Source organism: Nicotiana tabacum, chromosome 24, assembly GCF_000715075.1.
Source record: "Nicotiana tabacum cultivar K326 chromosome 24, ASM71507v2, whole genome shotgun sequence".
NCBI classification, from domain to species: Eukaryota; Viridiplantae; Streptophyta; class Magnoliopsida; order Solanales; family Solanaceae; genus Nicotiana; species Nicotiana tabacum.
This window is the reverse complement of record NC_134103.1, coordinates 85,774,253-85,787,508: the sequence shown is the minus strand read 5'-3', so window position 1 is coordinate 85,787,508 and position 13,256 is coordinate 85,774,253.

Sequence of the window (13,256 nt, the reverse complement as noted above, 5' to 3'; positions counted from 1 at the left end):
ATCTGCGGGGCCGCAGAAGTGACAACTTATCCGCTTCTGTGGTTTCCCTCGCTCCCACAGTCTCCTCTTCCGCACCTGCGGAACTTCCGCTTCTGCGGTCCTAAATCCACTTTTGCGGACTCGTTTCTGCGAGACGAAGGCCGCTTTTGCGGAGCCCCCCATGCCAGGTCCCTTCTGCTTCTACACTGCCTATCGCAGATGCGGAACTTCCCTTGCATCTACGACCTCTGCTCAAACTGCTCTAGCCCGCTTCTACTATCAACATGATGCTTCTACGGGCTCGCACTTGCGGTCAATCTTGCGCAGGTGCGATTACACCAGAGCTGGTGCCTTCAACCATTCTCACAAGTCCATATTTGATCCGTTAACCATCCAGAATCCACCTGAAGCCCCCGGGACCTCAACCAAACTTACCAACAAGTCCTAAAATATCATATGGATCTAGTCGAGCCTTTAGATCACATCAAACAATGCTAAAAATACGAATTGCAAAGCCTAATGAACTTTAAAACTTCAAACTTTTACATCTGACGCCGAAACCTATCAAATCAAGTTCGACTGACCTCAAATTTTGTGCACAAGTCATAATTGACATTATGGACCTATTCCAACTTCCGGAATCGAAATCTAACCTCGATATCAAAAAGTCAACTCCTGGTCAAACTTCCCAAAAATCCTCCCATTTTCCAATTTTCGCCAATTGACGCTAAAATGACCTATGGACCTCCAATTTGACATCCGAACATGCTCCTAAGACAAAAATCACCCTACGGAGCTATTGGAATCGTTGAAACTCTATTCCGGAGTTGTCTTCACACAATTCAAACTATGGTCAATTCCTAGAACTTAAACTCCCAACTTAGGGACTATGCGTCCCATTTCACTCCGAAACCAAAAACAAATTCTTCCGGCAAGTTACGTAACCACAAAATAAAATAGATGGAGGAATAAATATGGGTTCGGGGCAATTACTCTCAAAACGAGTGGCCGGGTCATTACACACACATTTCTGAACTGTGGTTGCGAGGCAATCTTCTGCGGCAGCACATTTCTGGACTGCGGCCGCACAACTCTTGTGCGGTCCGCATACTCTTTGATCTTTGACTCTTAGACCAGTTCTGCGGCCACACAATTCATGTGTGGTGCGCACATTTCTCAAAGTTCTGCTAAATTATTCTTCTTGGTTTGCAGCCGTAAATGGAATTTTACGGTCCGCAATTTCTTCTGCTGCCGCAGAACTCCTTCTATGGACCGCACATTTGTGTTTCTGCACCTTTTACTGTTGTGTGCTTCGGAACACTCCTTTTTTAATCAGATTTCATCTCGAGAGACCAAAATTCCAGCATTCCTGTAATTTTTACAATTTTATTAATTTCGGGAACACCATTTAATACTTTCAGACTAAAACAAAAGTCAAAATTCCCACTTATCAACTCCTCAAAACTTAAGTCTTTTCTTGTCCTCAACCAAATAAATTAGTTCCCACATCCAAAAGTTAAGGGTCATTTCAGCGAGTTAAAGGTGAGCTATCCACACATCAGTTGGGACCAACAATTACCCACACTACTCATGTATTATCAACATGGCAACAAGTTAAACATTCATGCACATATAGTTCTAATGTGGCATTTGGGCTTCAAGAATTGACTTTACTCATCAAGGACTCTTGTTTTATCATGTAGGTCATGGTGGACTCCAAACTCTTCCTCCTCTACTTTCCATTTGCCTAGCTCACATAAGAAATTTAGCACTTAATCCAAAGTTTTATGAAAGGTTCACTCATCTCTCCCAAGAGAATGTCGCAAGTAGGGCTTCAAGTACCATAGGCTTACCCCACATGTAGATCGCCACTAATGTAAGCTCACTCGGCTTGAAATCAAGTAGGACTTCTTTCGGGATGTAATGAAGGCTTTTGGATTAGGGTCGGATACTGTATGGGTGAGTGGTTACACCTTTCCTTAAGCACTCCATTTTTTATTTTTCGGCTCACACTTTGCCAATTCTTAGAGGAAGTTTCTTTTTATTGGGGACTAGAGAGACTTAACATCACTCTTTCTTGATCATTTCATTATTTTGCTCCTCTTTTGATTTCTCCATGTTTGGGATCATTACCTCTCTTTGAATCCCTTCAACTCTTCCACTTATTCACTTTTTGCATTTTTCTTTTCGTTCTTTTCTTTTTTTGCCTTTTCTTCTCATCATTTCTTTTCTCTTTTTGTAACTAGATACCTTTTTCAAGTTCCTCGTCTCTCTCCCTAACTTATGTTTTGAGCCATTTGTTTCACAAGAGTGTTAAGGAAAGCTCGGGGTGCCAAGATAGGGTCACGACAAAATAGGTAAAGGCTTGTAACATGGTTATCAAATAAAAAAGGCTAGAGGCTCAAAGGGGTTGACTAAAGATAATGACATTGGTTGGCAATAGAAAACTTGAACGGGCCAAGGAGAGCCTACAATCACTTCTTAAACCAAGAAAAACTTAGGATTTCTCCTTAAAACACATTCGGGGGCAAGTTCTAGACCCTTCGCATGGATACTTGGACTAGCAACAATTCATCTCACCTCTCACGCAACCGGATTGTTAAAGAGGACAGAGTCGAGGGCCCACAATGACCACATTCAAGTTTAAAGATCACTATGGTCTAATTAAACCACTCGATGATTGCCAAAGTCAACACAAGTCACAAAGTCACTAACTAGAGCTATTTCTTTCAAAACAAACTTGTTTCTAACGATAAGCACGTAGTTAAGTGTGTTGGTACCAATTGAAGCATGGTTGACTCTTCGATCATGACTTAATTAGGTCTTTTTATTTATTACTTCTACTATTATTACCTAAACACAAAAACTGACTCGTTCCCTTAAGAAGGTTGTCACGTCATCCATCGTTGGGACGAGTCACCCGGTTCACACAACAACTGCATTTGGAAAGAACCCTGGCACTAAGAAAACCAAAGGCTTATTATCTACTAAAACATAAAAAGAATCTACTAAATCAAACAAAGAAGCTACTAAATCGAACAAAAACCTAATAAAGAAACAAAAATAAAGAAACTACTAAGCAAAAACTACTGAAGATAGAATGAATATACATACCGAGAGAAAGAGAGAGAATATATATACATAATATGAGAGAGAATAATATCAAGTTATTACAGGTCAAATGTCTCAGAATATATCAAATATGATCAATAAAATCCATCCCCCCCGAATAAAGATAAACATTGTCCCTAATGCTTAACAAAATAAGAGTAAAAGAGGGGAAAGAGTGAAGAAAACTCTCTATGGCTCTTTGGACATCTCTATGTCCCTAGCAATGTCATCGCCCTCGGTCTCATCCAACTGAATCTCATCATCCTCAACTCTAGGTGTGGCTGGGTTGGTGAACATCTGACGCACTGCCTCGGTAGTGTCGGCAGCAAGGTCTGGCTTCTCAGACTGGTCAACTGGTGCCACCAGTGCTGATGGTGTTGTAGGATCTGGGCCTGAATGGTGTGGGTAAATCAGCATGTCAAAGGGGAGATCCCCGGCTGCAGCAAGCTTGGTCACCTGTCTCCAGAGCTTGTCTAGTGGTTTCTTGCTGGCCTGGGACTTTCTCATCTTCTTTTCCCTGTTCTTCAATCATTGACCCGTGTTGTACCAAGGTAGCCATAATAGTGTTTTGGTTCTCTAGGATCTTCTTCAATGTCTCCTCAACTGTCTGGGGAAACTGAGGTGCCTGAGCAGTAGACTGTGCTGCAACAATACTGGATAAGTTAGACAGCTTTGCAGTTGTTGTTTGCATCTAGTTGTTGAGGCTCGCCAATGTCTGACAGATTCGCAGTGCAGAAAGTGAGAAAGTAGGTATGGGCACCGGCTTCAAAGCCTAGGTGAAAGTTGTGGCAGGAGCTGCAGTAGGGTCTGTGGATGATGGCGGAGGCATAGCTGCGGCACTGGAGGAAGGCTCGACCGAAGTGGATGGAACATCAACTGCCTCAGCAGCTACCATAGCTGGCTCATCAGGCTGGCCCACAATGGTAGGAGGCTAAACTTTCTTCTTTGGATTATTCGCATCCATCAGTGAATACCAAGTAAAAGGCTTCTTCGGCTTCACCTTTGTGTCATAATCCCTCGGGTCTACCCTTGCATCTGTGAGGTATTCTATAACAGTGTTGGGATACGGATAAGATGAGTCATCTTGCCGAGCAATCAATGAGATGTTGGCCGACATCACGGCCCCCACATTGATAGGGTACCCGGCCATAATAGAAGCAACCAAGACTGCCCGAGGAATCAGAATGTAAGTCTCATTCTGGCACGGGTCTAGTCTGCTGCTGACAAAGGTTTGCCACACCTTCACCTCAAATATCAGAGTGCTCCTGTTGATAGGAACCCCAACGGCAATCCATGGTGGTAGTAGCCCTAGTGCTGCTAGAATCTCCGCTAACCAAGGCCGGGTTATGTCTCTTATTTCAAACTTCACCAAATATTCCTTTGGCTCAACATTTTCGAAGCCCAAGTATGTGTTGAGTGTATGCTGATCAAATCTCACTTTTAGGTTACGCACTTTTGTTACGTTTGTCCCCTTTTTGATATGTGCCACATTGGCGTAGAATTCGCGGACAAGGTACTCTTTGTCCTCCACGACACTCTGGGTGAACCACATCCACCCCTTGCGTTCCTTGATCTATCTCAACACTGCGGGGTTGTACCTCTCCAAATCTTTCAAATGAAATTGTCGCTCAAGATTTAGCGACCTCACTGGCCACCATGTACGAAAGCTAGTTAAGACAGCCAGGCTGACAAAACGGTCCTCCCAGACTTCTTTCTTCTTCGACCTTCCAAGGCCAGCAGTTGTAGTATCTCCCCCTCTGCCATCATCGGTGATATCCTGAACTGGTGTATCTTGTGCCTCGGGGATAGGTGTAGTCGATGGCTCAGAAGCCTGACTAGCACTTTTCGATCCCTCGAAAGTGCTATGAGATGAGGACGATTAGTCCTTGAGTTGGTATCTCCCTTGTGGCCTTGACAGTATGGCCGACTGCTCCTGAATAGAAGCTGAGTTGCCCTCTGATGCTTTCCTAGACGAGACATAAGAGCTCTTCTTGGAGAGATCTGCAGCTCTCCCTCTGTCGGCTGTACCTTTCTTTGTAATTATCCTTTGTTGACCGAGTGGTAAGGCACTCTTGCCTCGACCCCAAGAAGGTTCCCCTCTCCCTTTAGAAGTGCCGCCGCTACCTCTAGATTGAACCATTATCTGTATCAAGAAAAGGCGATTGTTAGTTGCAATTTAATGTTCAGACATACAAGGAGATATGCAAGTATACACCAAAAAATACAGTGAGGTTCATAGTTAAAGTATGCTTGCAGGATAGGGATCAGCGGTCGGCACAATGTTTCTTGCATCCGCAGATAAGGCATTGCGAACTGCACAATTTTGTTTTGCGGCTGCAAAAGTGAAGTGCAGTCTGCACAATTTCACTTGCGGCCGCATCTCAGAAACCCAAAATATGCCAACCCTATGATGACAGAGAATTGGCTGATGTGAGGCCGCAACATGATTTCTGCGGTCCGCACAATTAGACCTGCAGCGCACATTTGAGTCAAAGTGTAGACTCTCTGATGACAGTAAAAGGGTCATTCTGCAGCCGCAATGGGAATTCTGCGGTCCGTACATTTTACCTTGCGACCGCTGATTCCTTATTCACTAATAATGTCCTAGAATCAATTTCTGTGGACCGTACAATTCCAGGTGCGACCGCAGAAATCAAAAATTTCGAACAGTTCAGTTAGGTAATTCTAGATTTTGCAATTTTGTGCACAATTTGTCATGGTAACATCATAAAGGCATGAAAATATATTGACCCAATCCCCATAGAGCATGTATTAGTTAACCCACTACAGATTTACCCCCACATGGATACATAATTGAAGTCTACTGACAGATGGCCTAAAAATGACTAAATATATACAAATTAAAAGAAAAATATTAACGAGAAATTGAAGCATACCACATGAATGAGTGTGATGAGCGACTGAACAAAGATGTGTGTGTGGACATATAGATTCACCAAGAAATTTCAGGAGAGTGCTATTTTTGTGCTCAGAGAGTGAAAAATGTAACCCTTGCCCTCTGTTACCTAGGGTTTATGAAAGGGGAAAAAGGTCAAGTGCGGTCCGCACTCTATTACCTGGGGCTTCATTTTTGGCTCTCCATCTGCGATCCACAAAATTCTTTGTGCGACCACAGATTTCTTGTTGCGGCCGCATATTTCCTCATTCGGTCGCACATCGACCTTTTCTATGACAGATCAAACTTCTGAGAGTTTGCATTTCTCACTTTTCATTTGTGCGGTCCGCAAGATAATTGTGCGGCCGTATTGCTCTTTTGCTACAACACTCCAAATTGTGCAATCCGCACAAATCAACTGCGGTCCGCACTTCTTTCAACACTTAGCCACATTTTTTCCACAGTTTCTGTAAGTCACACTCCGCCCTGTAGCACACATCAAATAAAGTTAGCACAAAAATAACACTTAACTACAAAAGAAAAAAGAAAAGGAAACATGGGTTGCCTCCAAAGAATCGCCTGATTTAACGTCGCGACACGACGCAGAATACCATCAATTGAAATGAATGACCGCCACGACGTGGCTATCTCCAACTTTTCCCAAATAGTGCTTCACCCGGTGACCACTAACTTGGAATACTTCATAGTTTTTGTTCTTCAAGTCCAATGCACCAAAAGGTGTCACACCCACAATTTCAAAATGACCGCTCCATTTAGAATTTAGCTTCTCGGAAAAAAAAACTTAAAACTTTGAGTAAAACAACAACACAAGATCACCCACCTTGAACTCTTTGTTCCAAATGTATTTGTCATGAATATATTTCATCTTTTCTTTGTACAAGGACGAACTTGCATAGGCATGGTACCAGAACTCATCCAATTCATTCAAATGTGCAACCCTCAAGTTAGCGGCTACATCCCAATCAAGGTTCAACTTCTTTAGAGCCTACATGGCCTTGTGCTCAAGTTCCACCGGAAGATGACAAGATTTTCCGAACACCAAATGGTATGGCGACGTTCCGATAGGTGTTTTGTAAGCCGTCCGATAAGCCCATAAGGCATCATCAAGCTTCTTGGACCAATCTGTCCGGTTAGCATTTACTGTTTTATATAAAATACTCTTTATCTTTCACTTCACGATTAACTTGTGGATGATAAGGAGTCATGACTTTATGAGTAACACCATACTTTCTAAGTAAAGTGTCGAAAGCTTTGTTGCAAAAATGTGAGCCCCCATCATTCATAATTGCCCGCGAAGTACCAAATCTTGTGAAACTATTCTTCTTCAAGAACGCCACCACACTTCTCGCTTCATTGTTGGGTAGAGCAACATCCTCAACCTATTTGGACACATAATTCACCGCGATCAAGATGTAGATGTTTTCACAAGTACTTACAAAAGGACACATAAAGTCAATACCCCACACATCAAAAATATCAATCTCCAAAATGGTAGTGAGAGGCATTTCATTTTTCTATGAGATTCCACCGGCCCGTTTACATTCATCACATATTTTCACTAGCTCACTAGCTTCCTTGTAAAGAGTGGGCCAATAGAAACCGCAACTTAGCAATTTGGACGCAGTTCTTGCTCTACCATGATGACCATCATATGGTGAAGAATGATAAGCCCCAAGAATTTCACCTTGCTCTTCTTCCGATACACATCTTCTAATCACCCTATCCGTACAAATTCAGAAAAGGTATGGTTCATCCCAATAATAATCTTGAGAGTCCCTTTTGAGCTTCTTCCTTTGGTTTGAAGAGAACTCATCCGAGATGATTCCACACACAAGGAAATTTGCTAGATCCGCGAACCATGGCACCCCTTTCATTGAAATAGCCAAGAGTTGCTCATCGGGGAAGGAGTCATTGATTTCAAGGCCATCATGCGGCCTACCCCCCTCTTCCAAACTAAACACGTGGTCCGCCACTTGGTTTTCACTCTCTTTTCTATCTTAGATGTCAATATCAAACTCTTGCAACAAAATTACACATCTCATCAATCGAGCTTTTGAGTCTTTCTTGCTCATAAGATAAAGAAGACCCGCATGATCCGTGTGGACAATGACCTTTGCACCCATAAAGTACGGACGGAACTTCTCAATTGCAAACACAATGGCAAGGAGCTCTTTTTCCGTAACAGTGTAGTTAATTTGGGCACTATTCATGGTATTACTAGCATAGTAGACATGATGAAAAATCATGTTGATGCATTTCCCCAAAACAACCCCAACCTCTACTTCACTTGCATCACACATGAGTTCAAAAAGGACACTCTAATTTGGAGCGGTGATGATGGGAGTAGTTGTCAACTTGAACTTCAACAATTCAAAAGCTCTCATGCAATCATCATTGAAGTTATACTTACCATCTTTCTCAAGAAGCTTGCACAACGGATTCACCACCTTAGAGAAATATTTGATGAAGTGCGGGTAGAAATTAGAAACTTCGCACACCCTTTACCAAAGTTGGAGGTGGAAGTTTAGAAATCACCTCAATCTTTGCCTAGTAAACTTCAATACCATTCTTTGAGATTTTGTGGCCAAGAAGCGCCTGATTTAACATCGCGGCACGACGCATAATACTATCAATTGAAATGAATGACCGCCACGACGTGGCTATCTCCAACTTTCCCAAATAGTGTTTCACCCGGTGACCATTGACTCGGAATACTTCATTGTTATTGTTATTCAAGTCCAATATACCAAAAGGTGTCACACCCATAATTTCAAAAGGACCGCTCCATTTAGACTTTAGCTAACCGGGAAACATTCTCAACCTTGAGTTAAACAATAACACAAGATCGCCCACCTTGAACTCTTTGTTCCAAATGTATTTGTCATGAAGATATTTCATCTTTTCTTTGTACAAGGATGAATTTGCATAAGCATGGTACTGGAACTCATCCAATTCATTCAAATGTGCAACCCTCAAGTTAGCAGCTATATCCCAATCAAGGTTCAACTTCTTTAGAGCCCACATGATCATGTGCTCAAGTTCCACCGAAAAATAACAAGCTTTTCCGAACACCAACCAGTATGGCGACATTTTGATAGGTGTTTTGTAAGCCGTCCGATAAGCCCATAATGCATCACCAATCTTCTTGGACCAATCTTTCCGGTTAGCATTTACTGGCCACGCAGGTTTCTACCGGCGCTTCATCAAAGATTTCTCTAAGGTGGTGAATCCGTTGTGCATGCTTCTTGAGAAAGATGCTAATTCAACTTCAATGCTGATTACATGAGAGCTTTTGAATTGTTGAAGTTCAAGTTAACAACTACTCGAATCATCACCGCTCCAAATTCGAGTGTCCCTTTTGAACTCATATGTGATGCAAGTGAAGTAGAGGTTGGGGTTATTCTGAGGCAATACATCAACAAGATTTTTCATCCGGTCTACTATGCTAGTAAGGCCATGAATAGTGCCCAAATCAACTACACCGTTACAGAGAAAGAGCTCCTTGCCATTGTGTTTGCAATTAAGAAGTTTTGCCCGTACCTAATGGGTGCAAAGGTCATTATCCACACGGATCATACAGCGCTTCATTATCTTATGAGAAAGAAGGACTCAAAAGCTCGGTTTGATAAGATGAGTGCTTTTATTGCAAGAGTTTGATATTGACATCCAAGATAAATAAGGGAGTGAAAACCAAGTGGCGGACCACTTGTCTCGTTTGGAGGAGGAGGCGAGGCCGCATGATGGCCTTGAAATCAATGACTTCTTCCCCGATGAACAACTCTTTGCTATTTCAATGAAAGAGGTGCCATGGTTCGCAGATCTATCAAATTCCCTTGTGTGTGGAATCATCCCGGATGAGTTCTCTTCAAACCAAAGGAAAAAGCTCAAACGAGATTGTCAAGATTATTATTCGGATGAACCATACTTTTTTTGAATTCTTACAGATGGAGTGATTAGAATATGTGTACCGGAAGAAGAGCAAGGTGAAATTCTTGGGGTTTATTATTATTCACCATATGGTGGTCATCATGGTGGAGCAAAAACTGCGGCCAAAGTGCTAAGTTGCAGTTTCTATTGGCCCACTCTTTACAAGGATTCTAGTGAGCTAGTGAAAAGATGCAATGAATGTCAATGGGCCGGTGGAATCTCAAAGAAAAATGAAATGCCTCTCACTACCATTTTAGATATTGATATTTTTGATGTGTGGGGTATTGACTTTATGGGCCCTTTTATATGTTCTTGTGAAAATACCTACATCTTGGTCGGGTAGATTATATGTCCAAATGGGTTGAGGCCATTGCTCTACCAAACAATGAGGCGAGAAATGTGGTGGCGTTCTTGAAGAAGAATATTTTCACAAGTTTTGGTACTCCGCAGGCAATTATAAGTGATGGGGGGTCACATTTTTGTAGTAAAGTTTTTGACACTTTACTTAGCATGTATGGTGTTACTCATAAAGTCATGACTCCCTATTATCCACAAGCTAATGGTCAAGTGAAAGTCTCCAACCGGGAGATAAAGAGTATTTTGTCCAAAACAGCACCAAAATTATTTCTTCATATCTTGCCAATACTTTATTCAAATTTGCAAGGCAGTCGTCAAAATAATCTCCAACCACCGAGAAGTCATCTATGTAAACTTCAAGGTATTCCTCCACCATGTCCGTGAAAATATCCATCATACACTTTTAAAAAGTCGTTGGTGCATTGCACAAACTAATTGGCATCCACTTGAAGGAGAAAATATCATAGGGACGTGTAAAGGTTATTTTCTCTTGATCCTCCGGAGCAATAAGAATTTGGTTATAGCCCGAATGCCCATCAAGAAAGCAATAGAAAGCACGGCCGGCCAATCTATCAAGCATTTGATCTAAGGAAGGAAATGAAAAATGATCCTTCCTTGTGACTTTGTTGAGCTTGCAATAGTCCATACACACCCTCCATCCGCTCACCGTTCTTGTAGGAATCAACTTATTCTTGTCATTGGTAACCACCATCATGCCCCCCTTTCTCGGGACACATTGAACCGGAGAAGTCCACAAACTATCGGATATGGGATAGACAACCCCGACATCCAACCACTTGATAATCGTCTTTTTGACAACTTCTTGCATAGCCTCATTCAGTCTCCTTTGATTTTTAATAGATGGTTTGGCATCCTCCTCCATGTTGATCTTATGCATGCAAAATGTGGGGCGTATCCCCCGAATATCCGCCAAAGTCCACCCAATGGCCTTCTTCCTCTTTTATAGCACCGCCAAAGTGGAGTCTACTTGCACGTTAGTCAAACAAGAGGAAAGAATAACCAGTAAAGTAGAACAAGGACCAAGAAATTAATAGAAGACTTTGTAGGAGGAATTTATCTATTTTCAAGATCCAAGGAGGTGCATAGTTGTACGACCCCATTCCTTGCAAAGAGTTCACACATTCTATGAAGCCATACATCTCGTCATCATTAAAGTTGAGCAAGACGGTCTCCAACATATCACCCACATTGATCACCCCAAAAAGTCGATACGGGCCCACGTCTCGGAATCAGATAAAAGTCACAAAATACGAATACACATTCGATCACGAGTCCAACCATATCAAATTTACCAAAATCCGCCACTAAATCGCCACTCTATCCCCAAATTAAACTCTTCAAATCCCTAACCTCAAACTCCCAAATTCCACCTTAAATACACACAAACTAGATGGGAACATCCATGGGAAACAAGATTATTGATAAAGAAAATGAGTACAAGAGACTTACCTCTAGAAACCCCTCGCAAATGCTCTCAAAAATAGCCAATACCGAGCTCAAAATGTTTAAAATAAAGCAAAACCGTAAACCCTTGTACTTAAGTGTTCTGCTAGCACTTCCACTTCTGCGGAAACCTAACCGCTTATGCGGCACAGAAGCGACCACTCACTCGCATCTACGGCTTCTTCCGCTCCTGCATTCCCTCACTCCGCTTCTGTGAGCCTCCAAGCCGCTTCTGCGGTCCCAGCTTCCTTGCCAAATTCTGCTTCTATGGTTCAAAGCCCGCTTTTGCGGGTGTGCACTTTATCTCTAAAGATAGGGTGTCCTAACCATCCAACCGCTATTCCATCCCCGTTATCCATTGAGCCCGCAATCTGCGCAAACACGCCTGCTTCTGCGGACAAGCTTCCCAAGCACTCGTCCGCTTTTGCGATCATTCTTCCGTAGAAGCGACTCCACTTCTTTTGGCTTCACGACGCACCTGCTACCACAGCCATTTCCTCCAGCCCCGCATCTGCACCCAAATGCTCGCTTCCGTGAGCTCGCACCTACGGTCAATCTTGCGTAGGTGTGATTGCACTAGAACAGGTGCACTTCAGCCATTCTCACAAGTCCAAATTGATCTGTTAACCATTCGGAAACCACCCGAGACCCCTGGGACCTCGAACAAATATAACAACCAGTCCTAAAATATCATACGAACTTAGTCGAGCCTTTACATCACATCAAACAACGCTAAAAATACGAATTGCGCATCGATTCAAACCTAAAGAACTTTAAAGCTTCAAATTTCTACATCCAACGCCGAAACATATCAAATCGAATCTGATTGACCTCAAATTTTGCACACAGGTCATAATTGATATTACGGACCTACTCCCACTTTCGAAATTGGAAAACCGACCACGATATAAAAAAGTCCTCTCCCAGTCAAACATCCCAAAAATCATCAAATTTTCAACTTTCGCCAATTGACGCTAAAATGACCTACGGACCTCCAATTCAACATCCAAACACGCTCCTAAGAACAAAATTACCCTACGGAGCTATTGGGAACATGTCAAAACTCCATTCCGGAGTCGTATTCACACAATTCAAACTACGATCAATTTCTAGAACTTAAACTCTTAATTTAGTGATTATGTGTCCCATTCCATTCCGAAACCAAAAACCAAACCTCCCGGCAAGTCACACAACTACAAAATGAGATGGAGGAAACAATAAATAGGGTTTCGGGGCTAATACTCACAAAACGACCGGCCGGGTCATTACAAGTACTCTATCTTCTTGTGGAGCGGGCCGAACGCCTCAACAGTATAATAGATGCATCTATGGTTCATGTCGTTCGACCCTCGATAGTGTACACATTATTCTGGATCAAGCCGTACGACCTCGGCATAAATCATGCGTGATAATGCTCGGAGCCCGATTACACTTGACATTATATTTATGACTTGAGAGGCTATAATTTATTTATTGGCCCGAAATTTGTTGGAGTTAGTAC